The sequence below is a fragment of the Salmo salar genome, chromosome 07 (assembly GCF_965601325.2).
Source record: "Salmo salar chromosome 07, fSalSal1, whole genome shotgun sequence".
NCBI classification, from domain to species: domain Eukaryota; kingdom Metazoa; phylum Chordata; class Actinopteri; order Salmoniformes; family Salmonidae; genus Salmo; species Salmo salar.
The window spans coordinates 26,144,165-26,169,192 of NC_138297.1; the positions used below are offsets into that span (position 1 = coordinate 26,144,165).

The following is a 25,028-nucleotide window of genomic DNA, read 5'->3' on the forward strand; positions in this document are numbered from 1 at the left end:
ACACATTGTGTAGAGCAACAGACGGGCTACAGTTAGTCCTCTTTAATCAATGAACCGTTTTTTGACCACCGACCTGCCGTTGGCTGGATGTCCTTTGGGTGGTGGACCATTCTTTTTTTTTTTAAGTCTTGGTTCCAATAGTTTCCATTTTTTGTCAATTAGATATCCTCTCTGCAAGGTTTTTTTACATCTTCCCTATCATATGAACATCCGTTTCTGATTTCTTGATTTTAAAACTTAAGTTGCATTTATTTGTAAATCTCTACATTGGCCAATTCAGAATTGCTTTTAAATGCTGTCATGGAAATAGATGTATTTGCTATTACCAAATCATTCACGATTTCTATGCCTTTAGTTTTCCATGTGGACCATTTCATTGGTGAATTCTGAAAAGCTATCCAAGGATTGTTCCATAGGGTTGTGTTTTTAAGGAGTGATATTGGTTCTTGTAGAATCATTTTCATGTTCTTCCATGTTATAGTGTTCTTAACTATGACATTTTTGATGTTGTTAGCTTTATCCTTTGAAAATAGACACATGAAAAGATTCTGGGGATGAGCAAACTATTGGAACCGAGACAAAAAAATAACTAATATTGGCACAAGATGGAGGGAATGTTGGAACATACAGTGCATTCGGAAAGTATTCAGATCGCTTGACTTTTTCAACTTGTTGTTACGTTACAGCCTTATTCTAAAATGTGTTGTTTTTTATTGTGGGGGTGTGAGTATGTGGGTCTGGGCAGGTGTGATGTAGTTGTTTGTATTGTTAAAGGAAATTATAGAAAAAAATAACTGCAGCGTTGTAGTTCTTGACACACTCAAACCAGTGTAGCTGGCACCTTCTACCATACCCTGTTCAATGGCACTTAAATCTTTTGTCTTGCCCATGCACCCTCTGAATGGCACACATACTGAATCCATGTCTCAATTGTCTTAAATCCTTCTTTAACCTATCTCCTCCCCTTCATCTACACTGATTGAAGTGGATTTAACAGGTGACATCAATAAGGGATCATAGCGTTCACCTGGTCAGTTTGTCATGAAATGTTTTATACACTGTGTATGAATTACTCCACTGACATACCATGACTTTGCAATCTATCTGCTTCAAGGTTAGGTCTAAATAATTTATCGTTCATGACACGTGATAAGGAAGTCCAAGATAGAAAAACACATCTTACTGGAAATCATTTGAGCACCTGAGAGAAAAAAAAGAGGTGAAAGCATTTGTCTCCTCCTTCTCTGACGAACATTGAAAACCAGTGACACCCACTGGCATTCATTTAGACAGATACACTTCAGCAGCAGCTCACACTTACATTCCGCACCATGGGGAAGATCTACCAGGTCACAGTGAATGGCTTCAGGGGGGAGAAAATGGTCATCGACGTGGCCAATACAGAAGAACAAATGAACAGTACGACAGTAAAATAGCTGAGAAACTACCAGGCAACCTAGGTAAGAAGTCATAACTTTTACATATAAACTTACTGTATACACTGTTCAATCCAATGGAGGAAGGGGAGGACCATCCTCAGTAAATTTCATAAAAGTTATCCTTTTTAGATAAAACTATACTAAATATACTCAGGTCACCAAATCATTCATTAAAACACTGTTTTGCACTGTATGTCTACAGTAGCTGCAACAGCACTCTGTAGGGCAGCACCATGGTGTAGCCGGAGGACAGCTAGCTTCCGTCCTCCTCTGGGTACATTGACTTCAATACAAAACCTAGGAGGCTCATGGTTCTCACCCCCTTTCATAGACTTTAACAGTAAATACGACAACTTCTGGAGGACATCCTCCAACCTATCGGAGCTCTTGCAGCATTAACTGACATTATGTCCACCCAATCAAAGGGTCAGATAATTAATCTAGTACTGAAAGTATAAGCTACAGCTAGGGCTGGGCAATATGGCCAAAATATAATATCATGGTATTTTTTAAGAATTTGACAATATGACTGTATTTTATGGTATTTTATGTAATTGAATAACAAAAATTTCAACATTTGCTTCATGAGTAGTGTGTGACCCTATGGTGGCAACACATACATTCTAAGTGATTTGAATTGGTCTGGGCAATATGTCCAAAATATCACATCACAGTATTTTTCATATTTTTTACGTGTTTTACAATATTTAATGTTTTTGAATAATACAAATTCTAAATGTGCTTTGAGTAGTGCATCACCATTTTAAGGGATTTTAATGGGTATTTCTCCATTCTGATTGTTTTATACTGTTCAATTCAACTTCAACCAAAAATAATTTTCAGGAATTTCTTCATTTCCTGCACTCATTTGAGATCATTTCCATATGGGCAAACAATCTAGGCCTTACTTTTAACCAAATGTTGCAATTAAGATTTGACTTGTGTTTTAGAGCAAAACACTTGGGTAAAATGTTGGAATCATGGAAATAGAATGATTATTCAAATGATATAGTTAGAATATAATAGTGGGCACTTTGAATACAGTGTTTGACATGACAACAAATAAAAATGCCAGGAAGGAGTTATTGTGACAGGGTCAGAACCAAAGTGTTGACAAGTGTTTCATATGGGCAGTGGTGGAAAAAGTGCCCAATTGTCATACTTGAGTAAAAGTAAAGATACCTTTAATAGAAAGTTACTCAAGTAAAATTGGAAGTCACCTAGTAAAATACTACTTGAGTAAAAGTATTTGGTTTTAAATATACTTAAGTATCAAATGTAAATGTAATTGCTAAAATATAGTTAAGTAACAAAAGTTAATATAAGGAATAATTTCTAATTCCGTATATTAAGCCAACCAGACGGCAGGATTTTCTTGTTTTATTTCATTTACGTATAGCCATGGGCACACTCCAAAACTCAGACGTAATTTACAAACAAAGCATTTGTGTTTAGTGAGTCCGCCAGATCAGATGCATTAGGGATGACCAGGGATTTTCTCTTTAAGTGTGTGAATTGGACACATTTTTTTCCTGTCCTGCTAAGCATTCAAAATGTAACGAGTACTTTTGGGTGTCAGGGAAAATGTATGGAGTAGAGTGCATTATTTTCTTTAGGAATGTAGTGGAGTAAAATAACTTTACACCACTGCATAGGGGACCCTATAATTTTTGTCTACATTGAATGTTTTCTCTTAGCTACTTCATGTAGCTGACATACATTGTCAAGAAAAAGTATGTGAACCCTTTGGAATTACCTGGATTTCTGCATAAATTAGTCATCAAATTTGATCTGATCTTCATCTAAGTCACAACAATAGACAAACATAGTGTGGTTCAACTAATAACACACAAATTATTGTATTTTTGTAGTCTATATTGATACATAATTTAAACATTCACAGTGTAGGTTGGAAAAAGTACGTGAACCCCTAGGCTAATGACTTCTCCAAAAGCTAATTGGTCAGAAACCAGCTAACCTGGAGTCCAATCAATGAGACAAGATTGGAGATTTTGGTTAGAGCTGCCTTGCCCTATGAAAAACACTCACAAAATTTGAGTTTGCTACTCACAAGAAGCATTGCCTAATGTGAACCATGCCTCGAACAAAAGAGATCACAGAAGACCTAAGATTAAGAATTGTTGACTTGCATAAAGCTGGAAAGGGTTACAAAAGTATCTCTAAAAGCCTTCATGTTCATCAGTCCACTGTAAGACAAATTGTCTATAAATGGAGAAAGTTAAGCACTGTTGCTACTCTCCCTAGGAGTGGCCGTCCTGCAAAGATGACTGCAGGAGCACAGTGCAGAATGCTCAATGAGGTTAAGAAGAATCCTTGAGTGTCAGCTAACGACGTACAGAAATCTCTGGAACATGCTAACATCTCTGTTGACGAGTCTATGATACGTAAAACACTAAACTAGAATGGTGTTCATGGGAGGACACCATGGAAGAAAACACTGCTGTCCAAAAAAACCCATTGCTGCACGTCTGAAGTTCGCAAAAGCACCTGGATGTTCCACAGCGCTTCTGGCAAAATATTCTGTGGACAGATTCATTCTTAGGGATAGGCATCCCGCTTCCGGTAAAGCTGGAGGGCACGCAATTCAAATAAATAATCATAAAAATTATGGATATTAAACATTTAGGTACATATAAGTGTCTTATATCGGCTGAAAGCTTAAATTCTTGTTAATCTAACTGCATTGTCTGATTTACAGTAGCTATTACAGCGAAAACATGCCATGGGATTGTTTGAGGACAGCGCCCCACATCAAAATATTTTCCCACCGGCACAGGTTTCATACATTCACAAATAACGTTTAAATATTCACTTACTTTTTGAAAATCGTCATCTGATTTGTCATCCAAAGGGTCCCAGCTATAATATGTAGTGTTGTTTTGTTAGATAAAATCCTTCTTTATATTCCAAAAAGTCAGTTTACTTGGTGCCATTGATTTCAGAAATCCACTCGTTCAATATGCAGAGAAAGGAATCCGAAAATCTACCCCTAAACTTTGTTTCAACAAGTCAAAATACGTTTCTATTTACTCCGCAGATACCCTAAAATGTAATCAACTATAATATTTCTTACGGAAAGAAGTATGTTCAGTAGGAAACTGATTCGCGCAAACACGAATTTCCAAGACTGTGTCCCTGTACTAAAACTGATATATTTTATTCTGAAACCTTGAACATAGACTGCTGTCACCCTGTGTAAGCCATAGGAATTGCATCCAGGGACCTTTTACTTGCCTTTCTAAGAGGATGGTCCCTCTCAACAAAATAACATTCCGGTTGGTTTTTCTTTGGATTTTCTCCTACCATATCTAGTGTGTTATATTCTCCTACATTATTTTAACATTTCTACAAACTTCAAAGTGTTTTCTTTCCAAAGGTACTAATTATATGCATATCCTGGCTTCAGGGCCTGAGCAACAGGCAGTTTACTTTGGGCACGTCATTCAGGCGGAAATTGAGAAAAAAGGCCTAGCCCTAATTAATTAAACTAAAGTTTACTTGTTGGAAGGAACACAGAACACTATGTGTGGAGAGAAAAGGCACAGCACACCAACATCAAAACCTCATCCCAACTGTAAAGTATGGTGGAGGGAGCATCATGTTTTGGGGCTGCTTTGCTGCCTCAGGACCTGGATAGCTTGCTATCATTGACGGAAAATGAATTCCCAAATTTATCAAGACATTTTGCAGGGGAATGTAATGCCAATTGTCCGCCAATTGAAGCTCAACAGAAGTTGGGTGATGCAAGAGGACAACGACCCAGAACACAGAAGTAAATCAACAACAGAATGGCTTCAACATAAGAAAATACGCCTTTTGGAGTGGCCCAGTCAGAGTCCTCACCTTAATCCGATTGAGATGCTGTGGCATGACCTCGAGAGAGAGGTTCACACCAGACATCCCATGAATATTGCTGAACTGAAACAGTTTTGTAAAGAGGAATGGTCCAAAATTCCTCCTGACTGTTGTGTAGGTCTGATCCGCAACTACAGAAAACATTTGGTTGAGGTTATTGCTGCCAAAGGAGGGTCAACCAGATATTTAATCCAAGGTTTCACATACTTTTTCCACCCTGCATTGTGAATGTTTACACAGTGTGTTCAATAAAGACATGAAAACATATAATGGTTTGTGTGTTATTAGTTTAAGCACACTGTGTTTGTCTATTGTTGTGACTTAGATGAAGATCAGATTACATTTTAGGACCAATTTATGCGGAAATCAAGGTAATTCCAAAGGGTTCACATGTTTTTTTCTTGCCACTGTATTCTTGCTTTGTGTATTCCTCTTTGATTTAGAAGATACTGTTGCACAAAAAAACATGCAGATGTACAGTACCAGACAAAAGTTTGGACACACCTACTCATTCAAGAGTTTTTCTTTATTTTTACTTTTTTCTACATTGTAGAATAATAGTGAAGACATCAAAACTATGAAATAACATATGGAATCATGTAGTAACCAAAAGTGTTAAACAAATCTAAATATATTTAAGATTCTTCAAAGTAGCCACTCTGCCTTGATGACAGCTTTGCACACTCTTGGCATTCTCTCAACCAGCTTCACCTGGAATGCTTTCCAAAAGTCTTGAAGGAGTTCCCACATATGCTGAGCACTTGTTGGCTGCTTTTCCTTCATTCTGCGGTCCAACTCATCTCAAACCATCTCAATTGGGTTAAGGTCGGGTGATTGTGGAGGCCAGGTCATCTTATGCAGCACTCCATCACTCTCCTTCTTGGTCAAATAGCCCTTGCACAGCCTGAAGGTCTGTTTGGTCATTGTCCTTTTGCAAAACAAATGATAGTCCCACTAAGCGCAAACCAGATGGGATGGTGTTTTCACTGCAGAGTGCTGTGGTAGCCATGCTGGTTAAGTGTGACTTCAATTCTAAATAAATCAGTGTCACCAGCAAAGCACCCCCACACCATCACACCACCTCCTCCATGCTTCACAGTGGGAACCACACATGCGGAGATCATCCGTTCACCTATTCTGCGTCTCACAAAGACACGGTGGTTGGAAACAAAAATCTAAAATTTGGACTCATCAGACCAAAGGACAGATTTCCACCTTTCTAATGTCCATTGCTCATGTTTCTTGGCCCAAGCAAGTCTCTTCTTCTTATTGGTATCCTTTAGTAGTGGTTTCTTTGGAGCAATTTGACCATGAAGGCCTGATTCAAGCAGTCTCCTCTGAACAGTTGATGTTGAGATGTGTCTGTTACTTGAACTCTGTGAAGCATTTATTTGGGCTGCAATTTCTGAGGCTGGTAACTCGAACTTATCCTCTGCAGCAGAGGTAACTCTGAGTCTTCCTTTCCTGTGGCGGTCCTCATGAGAGCCAGTTTTATCATAGCGCTTGATGGTTTTTGCGACAGCACTTGAAGAAACTTTCAAAGGTCTTAAAATGTTCTGTATTGACTGACCTTCATGTCTTAAAGTAATGATGGACTGCCATTTCGCTTTGCTTATTTGAGCTGTTCTTGCCATAATATGGACTTGGTCTTTTACCAAATAGGGCTATCTTCTGTACACCACCCCTACCTTGTCAGAACACAACTGATTCGCTCAAACACATTAAGAAGGAAAGAAATTCCATAAATTAACATTTAACAAGGCACACCTGTTAACCTGTTAGGGCTAGGGGGCAGCATTGACACGGCTGGATAAAAAACATACCCGATTTAATCTGGTTACCACTCCTACTCAGTAACTAGAATATGCATATACTTATTACATATGGATAGAAAACACCCTAAATTTTCTAAAACTGTTTGAATGGTGTCTGTGAGTATAACAGAACTCAAATGGCAGGTCAAAACCTGAGAGATTCCTTTACAGGAAGTGGCCTGTCTGACCATTTCTGGAACTTCTTTGCCATCTCTATCATTTACTAAGGATCTCTGCTCTAACGTGACACTTCCCACGTCGTCCATAGGCTCTCATAGCCCGGGAAAAAAGAGAATGTCGTCATTCCAGCCCCAGGCTGAAACACATTATCGCCTTTCTCAAGTGGCCCATCAAGAGACACTAGCTTATGCGCGTGACCCCGACCGCCCCCGCCTTTGGGATTTTTTCCTCTGTTTGCCGAAAAGGAGATTCCCTGTCGGAATTTTATCGCTTTTCTACGAGAAAAATGACGTAAAAATTGATTTTAAACAGTGGTTGACATGCTTCGACGTACGGCAATGGAATACTTTGAATTTTATTGTCAGGAATTGCGCCAAGCGCGCGACACTTCTTTACTATTTCGGATAGTGTCTGGAACGCACGAACAAAACGCCGCTATTCGGATATAACGATGGATTATTTTGGACCAAACCAACATTTGTTATTGAAGTAGACGTCCTGGGTGTGCATTCTGACGAAGACAACAAAAGGTAATGACATTTTTATAATAGTAAATATGATTATGGTGAGTGCTAAACTTGCCGGGTGTCTAAATAGCGAGCCCGTGATGCCTGGGCTATCTACTGAGAATATTGCAAAATGTGCTTTCACCAAAAAGCTATTTTAAAATCGGACATATCGAGTGCATAGAGGAGGTCTGTATCTATAATTCTTAAAATAATTGTTATGCTTTTTGTGAACGTTTATCGTGAGTAATTTAGTAAAATGTTAGCGAATTCCCCGTAAGTTTGCGGGGGGTATGCTAGTTCTGAACGTCACATGCTAATGTAAAAAGCTGGTTTTTGATATAAATATGAACTTGATTGAACAAAACATGCATGTATTGTATAACATAATGTCCTAGGGTTGTCATCTGATGAAGATCATCAAAGGTGAGTGCTGCATTTAGCTGTCTTCTGGGTTTTGGTGACATTATATGCTGGCTTGAAAAATGGGTGTCTGATTATTTCTGGCTTGGTACTCTGCTGACATAATCTAATGTTTTGCTTTCGTTGTAAAGCCTTTTTGAAATCGGACAGTGTGGTTAGATTAACGAGAGTCTTATCTTTAAATGGCTGTAAAATAGTCATATGTTTGAGAAATTGAAGTAATATGATTTTGAAGATTTTGAAAATCGCGCCACAGGATGGCAGTGGCTGTTACGTAGGTGGGACGAATTCGTCCCGCCGGTCCCATAGAGGTTAATTGAAATACATTCCAGGTGACTACTTTAAGAAGCTGGTTGAGAGAATGCCAAGAGTGTGCAAAGCTGTCATCAAGGCAAAGGTTGGCTACTTTGAAGAATCTCACATTTAAAATATATTTTGGTTAACACTTTTTTGGTTACTACATGATTCCATATGTGTTATTACATAGTTTTGATGTCTTCACTATTATTCTACAATGTAGAAAATAGTACAAATAAAGAAAAACCCTTGAATGAGTAGGTGTGTCCAAAATGTTCACTGGTTTTGTAGGTCTACACCATCACTGGTATTTATTTATTTATTTATTCTCACTGGTATTATCAGGCTGTATAGCTAGTTATGTTTGCTCTGATGCGGTACATTTATTAGCTAGCTAGCGATTAGCATTAGCGAGTAACAAGATTCAGGCTCAACTTACTAAGACAAACTAGCTGTTTGTGATGTAAGAAACACAAACTAATTGTGTAATTATAGAACACTAGTGGATTTATATTAAGAAGCAAAGTGAAAACAGCATCATTGTCATCAACATTGTTGCATATGCTGCATTGATCATGCAGAGACTGAACGCAAGAGTCTCATACTGAAGGAACAACAAATGCGCTCCTTGAGTGACGGGCATGGCTATGTCTATGTGGAAAGCGGCATGGGGAGGAAGAGAGCGGAGAGAGATGACTCAAGTAGTGAATTAAATGATAAAAATTGACGTTACACACAGTGTGTTAGGTTTAACAAACCAAACATTCAAATACCGTTATAGAATGTAAAGAAAAAAACTAAACCGGTCCGTGCATCAACACCGGTATATCGTAAAATAAGGTATAAATCAAATCAAATCAAATGTATTTATATAGCCCTTCTTACATCAGCTGATATCTCAAAGTGCTGTACAGAAACCCAGCCTAAAACCCCAAATAGCAAGCAATGCAGGTGTAGAAGCACGGTGGCTAGGAAAAACTCCCTAGAAAGGCCAAAACCTAGGAAGAAACCTAGAGAGGAACCAGGTTATGAGGGGTGGCCAGTCCTCTTCTGGCTGTGCCTGGTGGAGATTATAACAGAACATGGCCAAGATTTTCATCATTGTGTCAAGAGATATAGTACTAAAACACTTGAGTGTCTCCCTTGATCCTAGGTCCTGGCAGAGTTGTGCAGACTCAGGACAGCTGAGCATTGGAGGAATACGCAGATTTAAAGAGGAGTCCGTAATTTGCTTTCTAATGATCATGATCTTTTCCTCAAAGAATGTATTACTGCTGAAGTGAAAGCCATCCTCTCTTGGGGAATGCTGATTTTTAGTTAACTTTGCGACAGTATCAAAAAAATAGTTTGGATTGTTCTTATTTTCCTCAATTAAGTTGGAACAATAGGATGATCGAGCAGCAGTGAGGGCTCTTTGATACTGCACGGTACTGTCTTTCCAAGCTAGTCGGAAGACTTCCAGTTTGGTGTGGCGCCATTTCCGTTCCAATTTTCTGGAAGCTTGCTTCAGAGCTCAGGTATTTTCTGTATACCAGGGAGCTAGTTTCTTATGACAAATGTTTTTAGTTTTTAGGGGTGCGACTGCGTCTAGGGTATTGCGCAAGGTTAAATTGAGTTCCTCGGTTAGGTGGTTAACAGATTTTTTTTCTCTGACGTCCTTGGGTAGGCAGAGGGAGTCTGGAAGGGCATCAAGAAATCTTTGGGTTGTCTGAGAATTTATAGCACGACTTTTGATGATCCTTGGTTGGGGTCTGAGCAGATTATTTGTTGCGATTGCAAACGTAATAAAATGGTGGTCCGACAGTCCAGGATTATGAGGAAAAACATTAAGATCCACAACATTTATTCCATGGGACAAAACTAGGTCAAGAGAATGACTGTGGCAGTGAGTAGGTCTGGAGACATGTTGGACAAAACCCACTGAGTCAGTGATGGCTCCGAAAGCCTTTTGGAGTGGGTCTGTGGACTTTTCCATGTGAATATTAAAGTGACCAAAAATTTGAATATTATCTGCTATGACTACAAGGTCCGATAGGAATTCAGGGAACTCAGTGAGGAATGCTGTATATGGCCCAGGAGGCCTGTAAACAGTAGCTATAAAAAGTGATTGAGTAGGCTGCATAGGTTTCATGACTAGAAGCTCAAAAGACAAAAACGTCAGGTTTTTTTTGCAAATTGAAATTTGCTATCGTAAATGTTAGCAACACCCCCACCTTTGCGGGATGCGCGGGGGAGATGGTCACTAGTGTATCCAGGAGGTGAGGCCTCATTTAACACAGTAAATTCATCAGGCTTAAGCCATGTTTCAGTCAGGCCAATCACATCAAGATTATGATCAGTGATTTGTTCATTGACTATAACTGCCTTGGAAGTGAGGGATTTAACATTAAGTAGCCCTATTTTGAGATGTGAGGTATCACAATCTCTTTCAATAATGGCAGGAATGGAGGAAGTCTTTATTCTAGTGAGATTGCTAAGACGAACACCGCCATGTTTAGTTTTGCCCAACCTAAGTCGAGGCACAGACACGGTCTCAATGGGGATAGCTGAGCTGACTACACTGACTGTGCTCGTGGCAGACTCCACTAAGCTGGCAGGCTGGCTAACAGCCTGCTGCCTGGCCTGCACCCTATCTCATTGTGAAGCTAGGGGAGTTAGAGCCCTGTCTATGTTCGTAGATAAGATGAGAGCACCCCTCCAGCTAGGATGGAGTCCGTCACTCCTCAACAGGACAGGCTTGGTCCTGTTTGTGGGGGAGTCCCAGAAAGAGGGCCAATTATCTACAAATTCTATCTTTTGGGAGGGGCAGAAAACAGTTTTCAACCAGCGATTGAGTTGTGAGACTCTGCTATAGAGCTCATCACTCCCCCTAACTGCGAGGGGGCCAGAGACAATTACTCGATGCCAACACATCTTTCTAGCTGATTTACACACTGAAGCTATGTTGCGCTTGGTGACCTCTGTCTGTTTCATCCTAACATCGTTGGTGCCGACGTGGATAACAATATCCCTATACTCTCCACACTCGTTAGTTTTAGCTTTAGCCAGCACCATCTTCAGATTAGCCTTAACGTCGGTAGCCCTGCCCCCTGGTAAACAGTGTATGATCGCTGGATGATTCGTTTTAAGTCTAATACTGCGGGTAATGGAGTTGCCAATGACTAGGGTTTTCAATTTGTCAGAGCTAATGGTGGGAGGCTTCGGCGTCTCAGATCCCGTAACGGGAGGAGTAGAGATCAGAGAAGGCTCGGCCTCTGACTCCGACTCGCTGCTTAATGGGGAGAACCGGTTGAAAGTTTCTGTCGGCTGAATGAGCGACACCGGTTGCATTCCTTCAGCATTTCCCTCCAGAAGCCATGAGAAAGTTGTCCGGCTGCGGGGACCGTGCGAGGGGATTTATACTACTATCTGTACTTACTGGTGGCACAGACGCTGTTTCATCCTTTCCTACACTGAAATTACCCTTGCCTAACGATTGCGTCTGAAGCTGGGCTTGCAGCACAGCTATCCTCGCCGTAAGGCGATCGTTCTCCTGTATATTATGAGTACAGCGACTGCAATTAGAAGGCATCATGTTAATGTTACTACTTAGCTTCGGCTGGTGGAGGTCCTGACGAACCACGTCCAGATAAAGCATCCGGAGTGAAATAGTTGAATGAAAAAAAAGTTGAGTGAGGGAATTTTTTTAAAATATAAATGGTAATTAAAAAGTAAAAAACAAAGTTGTCAGGTAGCAAAGTAAGGTTAGCAACAAAACGCAAAAAAAAGTTGAGTGAGGGAAAAACTAAAAATATAAACGGTAATTAAAAGTAAAAACCGTAAAGTTGTCAGGTAGCAGAGTAAGGTTAGCAACAAAACGCACAGCAGCACGTAAAGAAGTCTGAAACCAGAAATAGTCTGTGTCTGGTATACTGCACAGCCCTAGCTACAGCTAGCTAGCACTGCATACAATGTAGTGAGTAGTTGACTGACTCAGAGACAATAATTGAACAGTTTTGAACAAATCAATTTCTTCCAAAGTTAAGAGATTTCATTTGAAAAAAAATGTATACTTAGCAAATGCAGCTACTTAGTTTAGCCTACTCAAACACCCTGCTCAAACAGAGGGATGCTATGTTAGCTAGCTGGCTATGACTATCCATCACAACACTGGAACTCTTCTAAGTCATGGTAAACTTTTGGTTTTACAAATCTATTGTCACCAGGCCCGCCAGTATAAGTGCTAAACTGCTTACACTGTGACGTTACTGCATGATAGTAGTGGGTTTACTAACGCATTAGTTTTATTATCTATGTTGACTATGACATTACTTTAGCTGATATGGTGACAACGATGTAGGCTGTGTGTAGCGGTTATGATATGATTTGGTTTGGAAAGATTTTTTCGCCTGGTGACATGCAGTGGCTTGCGAAAGTATTCATCCCCCTGGCATTTTTCCTATTTTGTTTCCTTACAACCTGAAATGAAAATTGAGGGGGGTTTGTATCATTTGATTTACACAGGATGCCTACCACTTTGAAGATGCAATTTTTTATATATATTGTGAAACAAACAAGAAATAAGACAAAAAAACTGACAACTTGAGCGTGCATAACTATTCATGGTGATCTCGGGGTGATGAGAGGTGTTGGGTTTGCGCCAGATGTAGCGTTTTCCTTGATGGCCAAAAAGCTCAATTTTAGTCTCATCTGACCAGAGTACCTTCTTACATATCTTTGGGGAGTCTCCCACCTGCCTTTTGGCGATCACCAAACATGTTTGCATATTTTTTTCTGACCACTCTTCCGTAAAGCCCAGCTCTGTGGAGTGTACGGCTTAAAGTGGTCCTATGGACAGATACTCCAATCTCCGCTGTGGAGCTTTTCAGCTCCTTCAGGGTTATCTTTGGTCTCTTTGTTGCCTCTCTGATCAATGCCCTCCTTGCCTGGTCTATGAGTTTTGGTGGGCGGCCCTCTCTTGGCAGGTTTGTTGTGGTGCCGTATTCTTTCCATTTTTTAATAATGTATTTAATGGTGCTCCCTGGGATGTTCAAAGTTTAAGATATGTTTTTATAAACCAACCCTGATCTGTACTTCTCCACAACTTTGTCCCTGACCTGTTTGGAGAGCTCCTTGGTCTTCATGGTGCCACTTGCTTGGTGGTGCCCTTGACTTAGTGGCGTTGCAGACTCTGGGGCCTTTCAGAACAGGTGTATATATACTGAGATCATGTGGCACTTAGATTGCACACAGGTGGACTTTATTTAACTAATTATGTGACTTCTGAAGGTAATTGGTTGCACCAGATCTTATTTAGGGGCTTCATAGCAAACGGGGTGAATACATATGCACACACCACTTTTCAGTTTTTGTATTTTTTTGAATTTTTTGAAAATATATATTTTTTTCATTTCACTTCACCAATTTGGACTATTAGGAAAAACGCCAAGGGGGGTGAATACTTTTGCAAGGCACTATACATCTGATGTGTTGTGCATTGAAGTCCACAAGCGATGGGAAAAGGTGAAAGGAGGAGAGCGCATAGATGCGAGAAGGAATAGAACGTGGCTGCTATGAAAGTGAACTGTGTTTACCCTGATCAGGGGTGTATTTATTCCGCCGAATCTGTTGAAAAACGTTTCTTAAATGGAACAAAATGGGGATATACATAACTGAATTTGTCCGTTTGCAACTGTTGGACTAATGATTACACTCTAGATCAGCTAGATGCAGGCAAGCGTGTGCAATACGGTATTGAATGTGTCACTGTCTGTCACCTCAAATTTTTCTCTCGACCTGTGTGCACCTACCTACGTTGTAAACTTTAATTCATAGGCTAGGTTGTAGCAACCTCATGATGGGTATAGGGAAAATTTGAGTGTCATGTATTAGCCTAAACTATTGCTGTTACATTGAACTGAGTGAATGGAATATGAACGACAGTCATCCAATATGCTGTAATATAAATAAGGCCCATCCCCCAAAAAATCTGCCTCCCTCATCTTAAACGACACCGACCGCCACTGGTTCTATCAGTGTGTAAGACATTAAAGGAATGTCATGTTTGTACAGCAAAAAAGTAAACTACAACTGCATTGACTGTGAACTACTACAAATGACGGCACAAAATAATAGTAACAATCTACTGTATGTTATAGTGATAGTAATCGTAATGTTATTGCACACCTTTTGAAATACTTTGATATTGTACCTGATTTTAATGAGATCTCTTCCCTGACCTCTGACTTCTTTATGAAGGGGGCGATCCAGAGACCATGAGGTTGATCTTCACAGATAAGCAGCTGGAGGACCCATGCCTGCTCTCCTCTTATGGGATCCAGAGCCAGTCTGTCATTCAGATTGTATTGAGGGTGCCTGGGGGATGGAAGGAATGAAGAATGGGCAGAAGAGAGAATCTCCACTACTTTACTTCCTGTATTTACGATGTATTTTTATTTAACAGATGCACTGTATTCACCATTGTATTGTAAACAGATGTACTATAATCTCACTGTCAAAGCACAAACTGGAACAGCTGTTGATAAACATATCTCTCAAAGATAAAGTAAAGCCTATTCCAGTCATTTTCAACTCATTTATCACATGATTTACTTAACAAAAGGCACATCTCACCTCTGACATGGCACAAGAGGAGGTGGGTGGGCTTTCCTGGTTTTTGTTGTTGTTTTTTTACCCGGAAGCCAGCCGCACCAATGTGTTGGAGGAAACACCGTTCAACTGGCATTTGAGGTCAGACTGCAGGCCTGCCACAAGAAGTCACTAGAGTGCAATGAGCCAAGTAAAGCCCCTCTGGCCAAACCCTCCCCTAACCTGTATTACGCTGGATCAATTGTGCGCCGTCCTATGGGACTCCCGACGTCGCCAAAGCTTTCCTGTTTTGTTCTCTATTGTTCCTCAAGCAAGGGGAAAGGACGATGATGTCAGAGGACACTGTCAGACCAACTACATATATGGCCTACTCCATGAAGTTTGCACTTGTGTCTAAAAAAAATATTTTGCTCAATACATTACTGTATTTATAAGTGGTATATTGTTTTTCAACAGGAAAAGTTCCAAAATTGTTGTAGTGCTTCTTTAAAAACAACTTAAAAACAACAACAATGTATATTTAGTTTATTCTCTTTTCACCTGTCCCAACACAATTAGAGTTTAGACGAACATAGATCTTATGAACATTTACCACTCAAACAACTAAATATACATGGTTTAAACGTTCAGAGCCATAAGACTCAGTTTCCATCAGCAGTCATTCTAATCACATTTGGTCAAGTGCAACTGCAGGACACTGGGGGCCTTAGGGGCAGCATGCACCCTGACTCTGGAGAAGCAGTACCTCCTGTAGGTGACCGTCAGGGAAGCCAGGAGACAGACAGCAGATGTGACCCCCAGGACTGCAGCCACAGTGGGGTCGGTACTGACCCCCAGTACTGGAGGGGTCAGTAAGTTCAGGCTCGGGTCAGGGGTTGAGTTCTGATGTCATGGAATTACTGAGGAAGAGAAATGTAAATAGGGACTTAGCAATTCATGCACAATGTGTTGCACTTAAGGGAGTGTGGCGGCTCATTTCTGCATTACCAAAGGAGGAGAGTTACAAACTTCACACACAAGTCAGTTATACTTAAAACTACATCTTTAATTATTAAGATGCTTTTGCAAAAGCACTTGACCTTCAGTGATGCCATTGAAAAGTGATTACACAAAAGTACAAAGATCTTTTATACCCAAGACCCACCCCTCTCAACGTACATGACGAACAACAGATCTTAGGAACACTTCACAAAGGTTAAGTTCTGTATGAAAGATATCTATAAAACATAGCAGACAGCAACTGCTGTATCAACAGTGTTCATTGTATAGACCAGAATCTGGTCCTCCTACTCCAAACTGGAACCGTCTCTCCCTGGTACGGTATAGAACAGAACCATTAGCTCATCCAATGGCATAAATCAATTGACAACTCTAGATACTCCCATCTCAAGTAAACCCCCTCTTGACTCCACTCCTGGACAAGCTCACTGAGGGGAGTGAGCCTCCAGGTCATACACTATCCCAGGATAAGTGCAAGATCTAAGAGAGGACATACAATGGTCCCTGACACTGCCATAAACCTCCCCACAACATAATAAAGGAGGGAGTGACTTGCGCACAGACATTGTGGAGACAAGTAATTGGTTCCCCATTAATCACGCCATCCCTTCACATGGTTTAAGAATAGGTAAAGACACATTCACATATGAAGACAATGTTTCATTCTGACTTCTCCCCTCTCTGGGCCCCAAGTGACTGAGCCCTATCTAAGGGAAAAGTACAACTGTCAACACCAGAGTCCAAAGGGCACGCCATCCTAATGACAAGTATCTCACATAAGCATATTATACAAATAAAACATCTTAATTATCTATGTTACCCAACTAATTCTGATTCATCCGCCACAGGAGCCACACCTGAAAATCCCGTTAATCACCTGCATACAGTAAATCTGAATACCAACTACTGAGAAGTGCTTAGATCAAAACACTTAAAAAAAGGAATAGATTTCCTAAGTCTGAATCGGGCTTATGTACCTATTATTTGTGAAGATATGGCCATGTGACTCTTGACTCCTGTCCAATATTGCCCCATGCATCTGGTTGGCAGCCATATTGTAAATAGCCATCAGGGCCAAATCTGCAAAGGCACTATAGCCAAAAGTAGTTGTTTAGAAAGGCCCTAGCTGTGTGTGAAATTTTGTGGCTTTATCATGAAGCCCACAATTTTGGGGCTTAGCCGCTTGACTATACTTAGGTTAAGCAACTGAAAAGTACACACTCATTCTGGTTAGGAACTTTGCATTCAGAAAACATGACTTTCTGCCAGTGTTATTTTATTCTCAATGCTTTTGATAAACAGAGGTCATCTTAAGATAATTTTCTTTATTGCTTTTGTCAGCTTTATGTTCCATAAATCATTGAAATGAGCATTGTCTTTTCTCATAGTGTCCTATAACTCTATGGCTATGCTCCAATTATTTTGCAGGATGGAAATGCAGATGGACCGGTAAAATGACTTGGGAGCTCAGGGGAATACCAGTGAGTATCACTGACTATGGTGACAAGTCAAATAATTAGCAATCAAATTAAATGTTATTTGTCACGTATGCTGAATACAACACCTTACATTGAAATGCTTACAAGCCCTTAACCAACAATGCAGTTTTAAGAAGAAATAAAAATTAAAAATAATTAAAGAGCAGCAGTAAAATAACAGTAACGAGGCTATATACAGGGGGTAATAAATAATAACAGAGAGTAGCAGCAGTGTAAAAGGGGGGGGGGGGGGCAATGCAAATAGTCCGGGTAGCCATTTGATTAGATGTTCTTGGAGGTGGAAGCTGTTTAGAAGCCTCTTGGACCTAGACTTGGCACTCCGGTACTGCTTGCCATGCGGAAGAAGAGAGAACAGTCTATGACTAGGGTGGCTGGAGAATTTGACAATTTTTAGGGCCTTCCTCTGACACCGCCTGGTATATAGGCCCTGGATGGCAGGAAGCTTGGCCCCAGTGATGTACTGGGCCATACGCACTACTCTCTGTAGTGCCTTGCGGTCGGAGGCCGAGCATTTGCCATACCAAGCAGTGATGCAACCCGTCAGGATGCTCTCAATGGTGCAGCTGTAGAACCTTTTGAGGATCTGAGGACCCATGCCATATCTTTTCAGTCTCCTGAATAGGTTTTGTCGTGCCCTCTTTTGTCGTGCCATGAGTGCAGATAAAAGAGAAAATTGTTTTCAGCGTGATCAATATAGAAGAGCAGATATACAGTACAACAGTACTACAGCTGAAAAATACATTTGCTGAGAAATTGTCAAAAACAGGTTCTAAGGATCCCAGGCCACCACACAGACAGTTAAAATGTATATGTTTACTAGTAAGACTTGGGAGTTTACAACATTCAAACACAAAAACAGGACGCAGGACAAAAGACAAGCCACAGTCCCAAGCTAGAAGACTCATGCCGGCTCTCCTGTGATGGGACCCAGCACCACTCTGTCAGTCAGCTGGTGATGAGGTTGCCTGGGGAATGGAGGGATTGAATAATAGGCAAGAGAGAGAATCTCTACTACTTTACTGCCTGTATTTATGATGTATTTGTATGTAACACTGTATTCAGTATTGTACTGTAATCTCACTGCCAAAGCACAAACTGGAAAAGCTGTTGATACATCTTTCAAAGATAATAAAAAGAACAGAAACAAAACAACAATGTATATTTTGTTTATTCAAACAACTGAATATAAAATGAAGCTCTGGCTATAAACTCTCAAGGCCATAATAGGGTCCCAGTTTCCATCAGCAGTCGTCATTTGATTCACTTTCCTCAGCATGCACCCTGACTCTGGAGGAGCGGTACCTCCTGTAGGCCACCATCAGGCCAGCCAGGAGACAGACAGCAGCACTGACCCCTAGGACTGCAACCACAGTACAGGTCTGTACTGACCCCTGGCACTGGAGAAGGAGGGGTTGGGTCAAAGGTCAGGCTCGTCTCAGGGTACGAGTTCTGATGTAACAAGGAATCAAAGCTGCATCACATCCCATAGGGCACAATTGGCCCAGCGTCGTCCGGGTTTGTCCGGGGTAGGCCGTTATTGTAAATAAGAATTTGTTCTTAACTGACTTGCCTAGTTAAATAAAGGATAAAAAAAAATACAAATTTAGAAAAGTAAATCAGAGGGAGAGAAATGATAATAATGTCAATTATATTCACAATAGAGCAGAATTATATATCATATATGTTTTTTTTCAAGTATTGAACCTTTATTTATCCAGTAAAATTCCCATTGAGGTCAGAAGACCTCTTTTATAAGAGATTCCTGGTATGTGGGCCTCTTTATACTTACCAATTGGGTATTACAGAACAGTGAATGCTCTGATGGAGAAAGAGTGTTTACTATTTGACTCAATGGTAGACTAGCCTGGTACTAGATCTGTTTGTGTGTTTGGCCAACTCTCCTGTTGTGTTCATTGTCATGTCAAAACCGGTATTTCAGAACAGGGTGCAAATCAAATGGCATGTACTGTATGTATGGAATGGAATGCAGTACTACCTGGAAGTCCCATAGGGCACAATTGTCCCAGCGTCGTCCGTGTTTGTCCGGGTTAGGCTGTTATTGTAAATAAGAATTTGTTCTTAACTCACTCGCCTAGTTAAATAAAGGATAAAAAAAATACAAATTTAGAAAAGTAAATCACAGAGGGAGAGAAATGATAATAGTGTCAATTATATTCACAATAGAGCAGAATTATATATCATATATGGTTTTTTTCAAGTATTTAACCTTTATTTATCCAGTAAAATTCCCATTGAGGTCAGAAGACCTCTTTTATAAGAGAGACCTGGTATGTGGGCCTCTTTATACTTTACACTTACCAATTGGGTATTACAGAACAGTGAATGCTCTGATATAGTAAACACTCTTTCTCTTCGACTCACTAGCCTGGTACTAGATCTGTTTGTGTGTTTGGCCAACTCTCCTGTTGTGTTTGTTGTCATGCCAAAACCGGTATTTCAGATCAGGGTGCAAATCAAATGGCATGTACTGTATGTATGGAATGGAATGCAGTACTACCTGGAAGCTGGATAAAATGTGTCTCAAGCTTAAGGTAGGCAGGCTTCTAAAAGACTTATCCATTTACAATGTAGTCATTACAATTTTAATTAAGTTTCTATTGAGAAAAACTCACTTCTCAGATGTCACTGGGCCTGTCGTGGAAGCAGCTGGAGAGTGAGATGCCAGGTTGTTGATGGCGGGATCAATGTCAGGGTAATAACACAACCTCTTGTCAGAACAGAACATTAAACCCCTGTATCCTGTCACCTGGATGAATGAATGAGTGAACAAAATAAAAAAAAGAATGAAGGAATGAGTACAATCAGGGTAAGAAAGGTTGTGTACTTCGCTTGGATCATATAGTGATCCAAGCTCATCAATGGCCCCTCCAGCTGGGCAGTCCATCCAATCTGAACCAGATACCTGTACCTGGTAACTGTTCAGCCTAGTACACCTGTGTCTGTAACTACACCCCACCACAGAGTCACTAACAGAGGGAGACGTTCTGAGAGAACAGGGAGATAAAAAGGATGGGTAGCGTTCACTTGCATACACGTTTCACAAAAATATGCTGTGTGAGAGCATACACCTGCACACAAAACACACACACACACACAAACGTGCCTTACATTATATGAGCATTGAATTGGTGAAGGTGCTACGTAGGGGAAGAGATAGGGATAAATTACATCTCCAAAGAGAGACATATTGGATAGATTGCTTGGCCACTATTGCCCCAGCATGCCTCAATGAGGAATGTTATTTGTCTTAGTTTTTGTAATAGGTTATAAATAGTGCAAACATTCAGGTGATGACATCATAATGTATTTGTATTGTGTGTCTATCGTTATTTGCTTGTCATTAGGGTTGCACATTTTGGGGAATATTCAGAGGTGGAAACTTTGGTGGGAATATATGGGAATTAATGGGAATATATGGGAATTAACAGGAATATATGCAAATTAATATTAAATACCATTTAAATGTTGATGTTTTTTGCATTGGATATATTTATCATATGGAGACAGAAACAAACCTTTTACCTTATCATAAGTAGACATAATTGCAAATGATTAAATCCTTCCAATAGAAAAAAATGTATAATTGCACGAGGTAATTGCACGTAACAATGCTTTCCTTGCTGAACATTTCGAACTTTCAACTGTCTTTTCTGGGAGGGCGGCAGGTAGCCTAGTGGTTAGCGCGTTGGGTTGCCGGATCGAATCCCCGAGCTGACAAGTTAAAACAATCTGTCGTTCTGCCCCTGAACAAGGCAGTTAACCCACTGTTCCCCGGTAGGCCGTCATTAGATATTCGACATACAGTACTTATTATTATTATTGCACCGCCTACTCCTCCATGTTAGAAACATCGTTCCAACTTCAGAAGGTGAGGAATGGTCTGGATCGAGTTGTTAACTACCAGCTTTTGTATACTTCTCTGCTACTCAAATCTGGAGTTTGGACCAACAAAACAAAATCGCATCAAAAGTTACAGCAGTTTAAGTAACCTCGTCAACATATTTTCTGTAACATTTTGGCAAACAATGTCCGTTTTGACCACTACCGCAACAAGTTAGACAAAAAGTTAGAGCATATCGGATATTCGTCTACTTCTCTGCTATTCATAGCTGTGAGCGGAATCAAAATATTCCATACGGAATTCACGGTACAGCTATTTTTGTAACTGCATTACCACGTGTTTTTCAAACGTTCACAAACAGCGACCATTTCACACCTTTCGCAACATTTTGGAGAAAAAAATTGAAAGGCTTGAAATCTTCCCCTACTTCTCTGCTTTTCATTGATGAAGTCAGATTTAAAATCGGGACAACCAATCTGTAACTAGTCGTTTTTGTAACCCATCGCCTGTCTTTCAAGCGTCTGTAAATCATTTCAGAAGCAAGTCAATTCATTACTTTCCAAACAACTATCATTTTTACCACTTAAACAAATATGTAGACAAAAATATTGTGGATTCAAATATTCCTCTTCTCTGTTTGTCAAAGGCGGAAACGCTTTTTAAATTGAGTGTACCGTTCTCGAGGAAGAACGATTTAAGTAACCCCTCACCTGCTGTCTTCTGAAAACAGCTCTGTGTGTCAATATTGAGATTCCAAACAGGAACAGTTACTTGGATACTCACAGACACTGCAAAACCAACATCATGAGGGGAGAGAAGAGAGACTTGTCCTACACCTGCTAAGCTAGAAACGCTGTTCCAACTTCAAAAATTCCAGAACGGTCTCTATCGAGTTGTTTGTATACAACTTTTTGATATCGTTACACTTTTTTCCGTTATTCACTTTCTGGTCCTCTTTTTCTCCTCCAACCGCTTTCATTGGATTTCTCAAGATTCTAAAGCGCCCCGTTGTGACGTCATCACGTCCAACTGACATTCTATGTAAGTGAAATCATGCAACTTTTGACACAAATCAGCTAATAACTCAACTTTGCAACCACTTAGACAACATATTTCAAGCTTACCAGCTTCGTCTACTTCTCTGCTACACAAATCTGGCGTTTTGACCACTAACACTATTACATACCACAGCTGTACAACTTCTAACAGCAACCACACAACGGCTTACCATATCTAGTGACAACAACCACACAACTTCTGACCACAACTACTGAACCACATAACTTCTGACCACATCTAGTATCCACAACCACACAATTAGATACCACAGCCGCACAACTTCTGACAACAACCACACAACTGCTTACCATATCTAGTGACAACAACCACACCATTTGTATTTTTTTTATTTCACCTTTATTTAACAAGGTAGCCCAGTTGAGAACAAGTTCTCATTTACAACTGTGACCTGGCCAAGATAAAGCAAAGCAGTGCGACACAAACAACAACACAGAGTTACACATGGAATAAACAAACGTACAGTCAATAACACAATAGACAAAAATCTATATACAGTGTGTGCAAATAAGGTAAGATTAGGGAGGTATGGCAATAAATAGTGGCGAAGTAATTACAATTTAGTAATTAAACACTGGAGTGATAGATGTGCAGAAGATGAATGTGCAAGTAGAGATACTGTGGTGCAAAGGAGCAAAAAAGAATAATAACAATATGGGGATGAGGTAGTTGGATGGGCTATTTACAGATGGGCTATGTACAGGTGCAATAATCTGTGAGCTGCTCTGACAGCTGATGCTTAAAGTTAGTGAGGGAGATATGAGTCTCCAGCTTCAGTGATTTTTGCAATTCGTTCCAGTCATTGGCAGCAGAGAACTGGAAGGAAAGGCGGCCAAAGTAGGAATTGGCTTTGGGGGTGACCAGTGAAATATACATGCTGGAGCGCGTGCTGCTACGGGTGGGTGCTGCTATGGTGACCAGTGAGCTGAGATAAGGCAGGGCTTTACGTAGCAAAGACTTATAGATGGCCTGGAGCCAGTGGGTTTGGTGACGAATATGAAGCGAGGGCCAGCATACGAGAGCATACAGGTCGCAGTGGTCAGAAGTTTACATACACCTTAGCCAAATACATTTAAACTCAGTTTTTCACAATTCCTGACATTTAATCCTTGTAAAAATTCCCTGTTTTAGGTCAGTTAGGATCACCACTTTATTTTAAGAATGTGAAATGTCAGAATAATAGTAGAGAGACTTATTTATTTCAGATTTTATTTCTTTCATCACATTCCCAGTGGGTCAGAAGTTCACATACACTCAATTAGTATTTGGTAGCATTGCCTTTAAATTGTTTAACTTGGGTCAAATGTTTCAGGTAGCCTTCCACAAGCTTCCCACAATAAGTTTGGTGAATTTTGGCCCATTCCTCCTGACAGAGCTGGTGTAACTGAGTCAGGTTTGTAGTCCTCCTTGCTCGCACATGCTTTTTCAGTTCTGCCCACACATTTTCTATAGGATTGAGGTCAAGGCTTTGTGATGGCCACTCCAATACCTTGACTTTGTTGTCCTTAAGCCATTTGCCACAACTTTGGAAGTATGCTTGGGGTCATTGTCCATTTGGAAGACCCATTTGCGACCAAGCTTTAACTTCCTGACAATATATCCACATCATTTTCCTACCTCATGATGCCATCTATTTTGTGAAGTGCACTAGTCCATCCTGCAGCAAAGCACCCCCACAACATGATGCTGCCACCCCCGTGCTTCACGGTTGGGATGGTGTTCTTCCGCTTGCAAGCCTCCCCCTTTTTCCTCCAAACATAACGATGGTCATTATGGCCAAACAGTTCTATTTTTGTTTCATCAGACCAGAGGACATTTCTCCAAAAAGTATGATCTTTGTCCCCATGTGCAGTTGCAAACCGTAGAACGGTTTTTTTATGGCGGTTTTGGAGCAGTGGCTTCTTCCTTGCTGAGCGCCTTTCAGATTATGTCGATGTAGGACTCGTTTTACTGTGGATATAGATACTTTTGTACTTGTTTCCTCCAGAATCTTCACAAGGTCCTTTCCTGTTGTTCTGGGATTGATTTGCACTTTTCTCACCAAAGTACGTTCATCTCTAGGTGACAGAACGCGCCTCCTTGATGAGCAGTATGACGGCTGCGTGGTTCCATGGTGTTTATACTTGCGTACTATTGTTTGTACAGATGAACGTGGTAGGCCTTGAAATACATCCACAGGTACACCTCCAGTTGACTCAAAAGATGTCAATTAGCCTATCAGAAGCTTCTAAAGCCATGACATCATTTTCTGGATTTTTCCAAGGTGTTTAAAAGCACAGTCAACTTAGTGTATGTAAACTTCTGACCCACTGGAATTGTGATACAGTGAATTATAAGTGAAATAATCTGTCTAAACAATTGTTGGAAAAATCACTTGTGTCATGCACAATGTAGGTGTCCTAACAAACTTGCCAAAACTATAGTTTGTTAACAAGAAATTTGTGGAGTGGTTGAAAAACTAGTTTTAA

General features: G+C 40.4%; 1 long non-coding RNA gene across 1 annotated transcript; it reads left to right on the forward strand.

Moving 5' to 3' along the window:
* Positions 1-1,274: 1,274 nt before the first annotated feature.
* Positions 1,275-17,818, forward strand: LOC106608845 (uncharacterized). Its single transcript, XR_001329595.3, has 2 exons — positions 1,275-1,460; positions 14,773-17,818. It is a non-coding gene; the product is annotated as an uncharacterized LOC106608845 (long non-coding RNA).
* Positions 17,819-25,028: the final 7,210 nt, after the last annotated feature.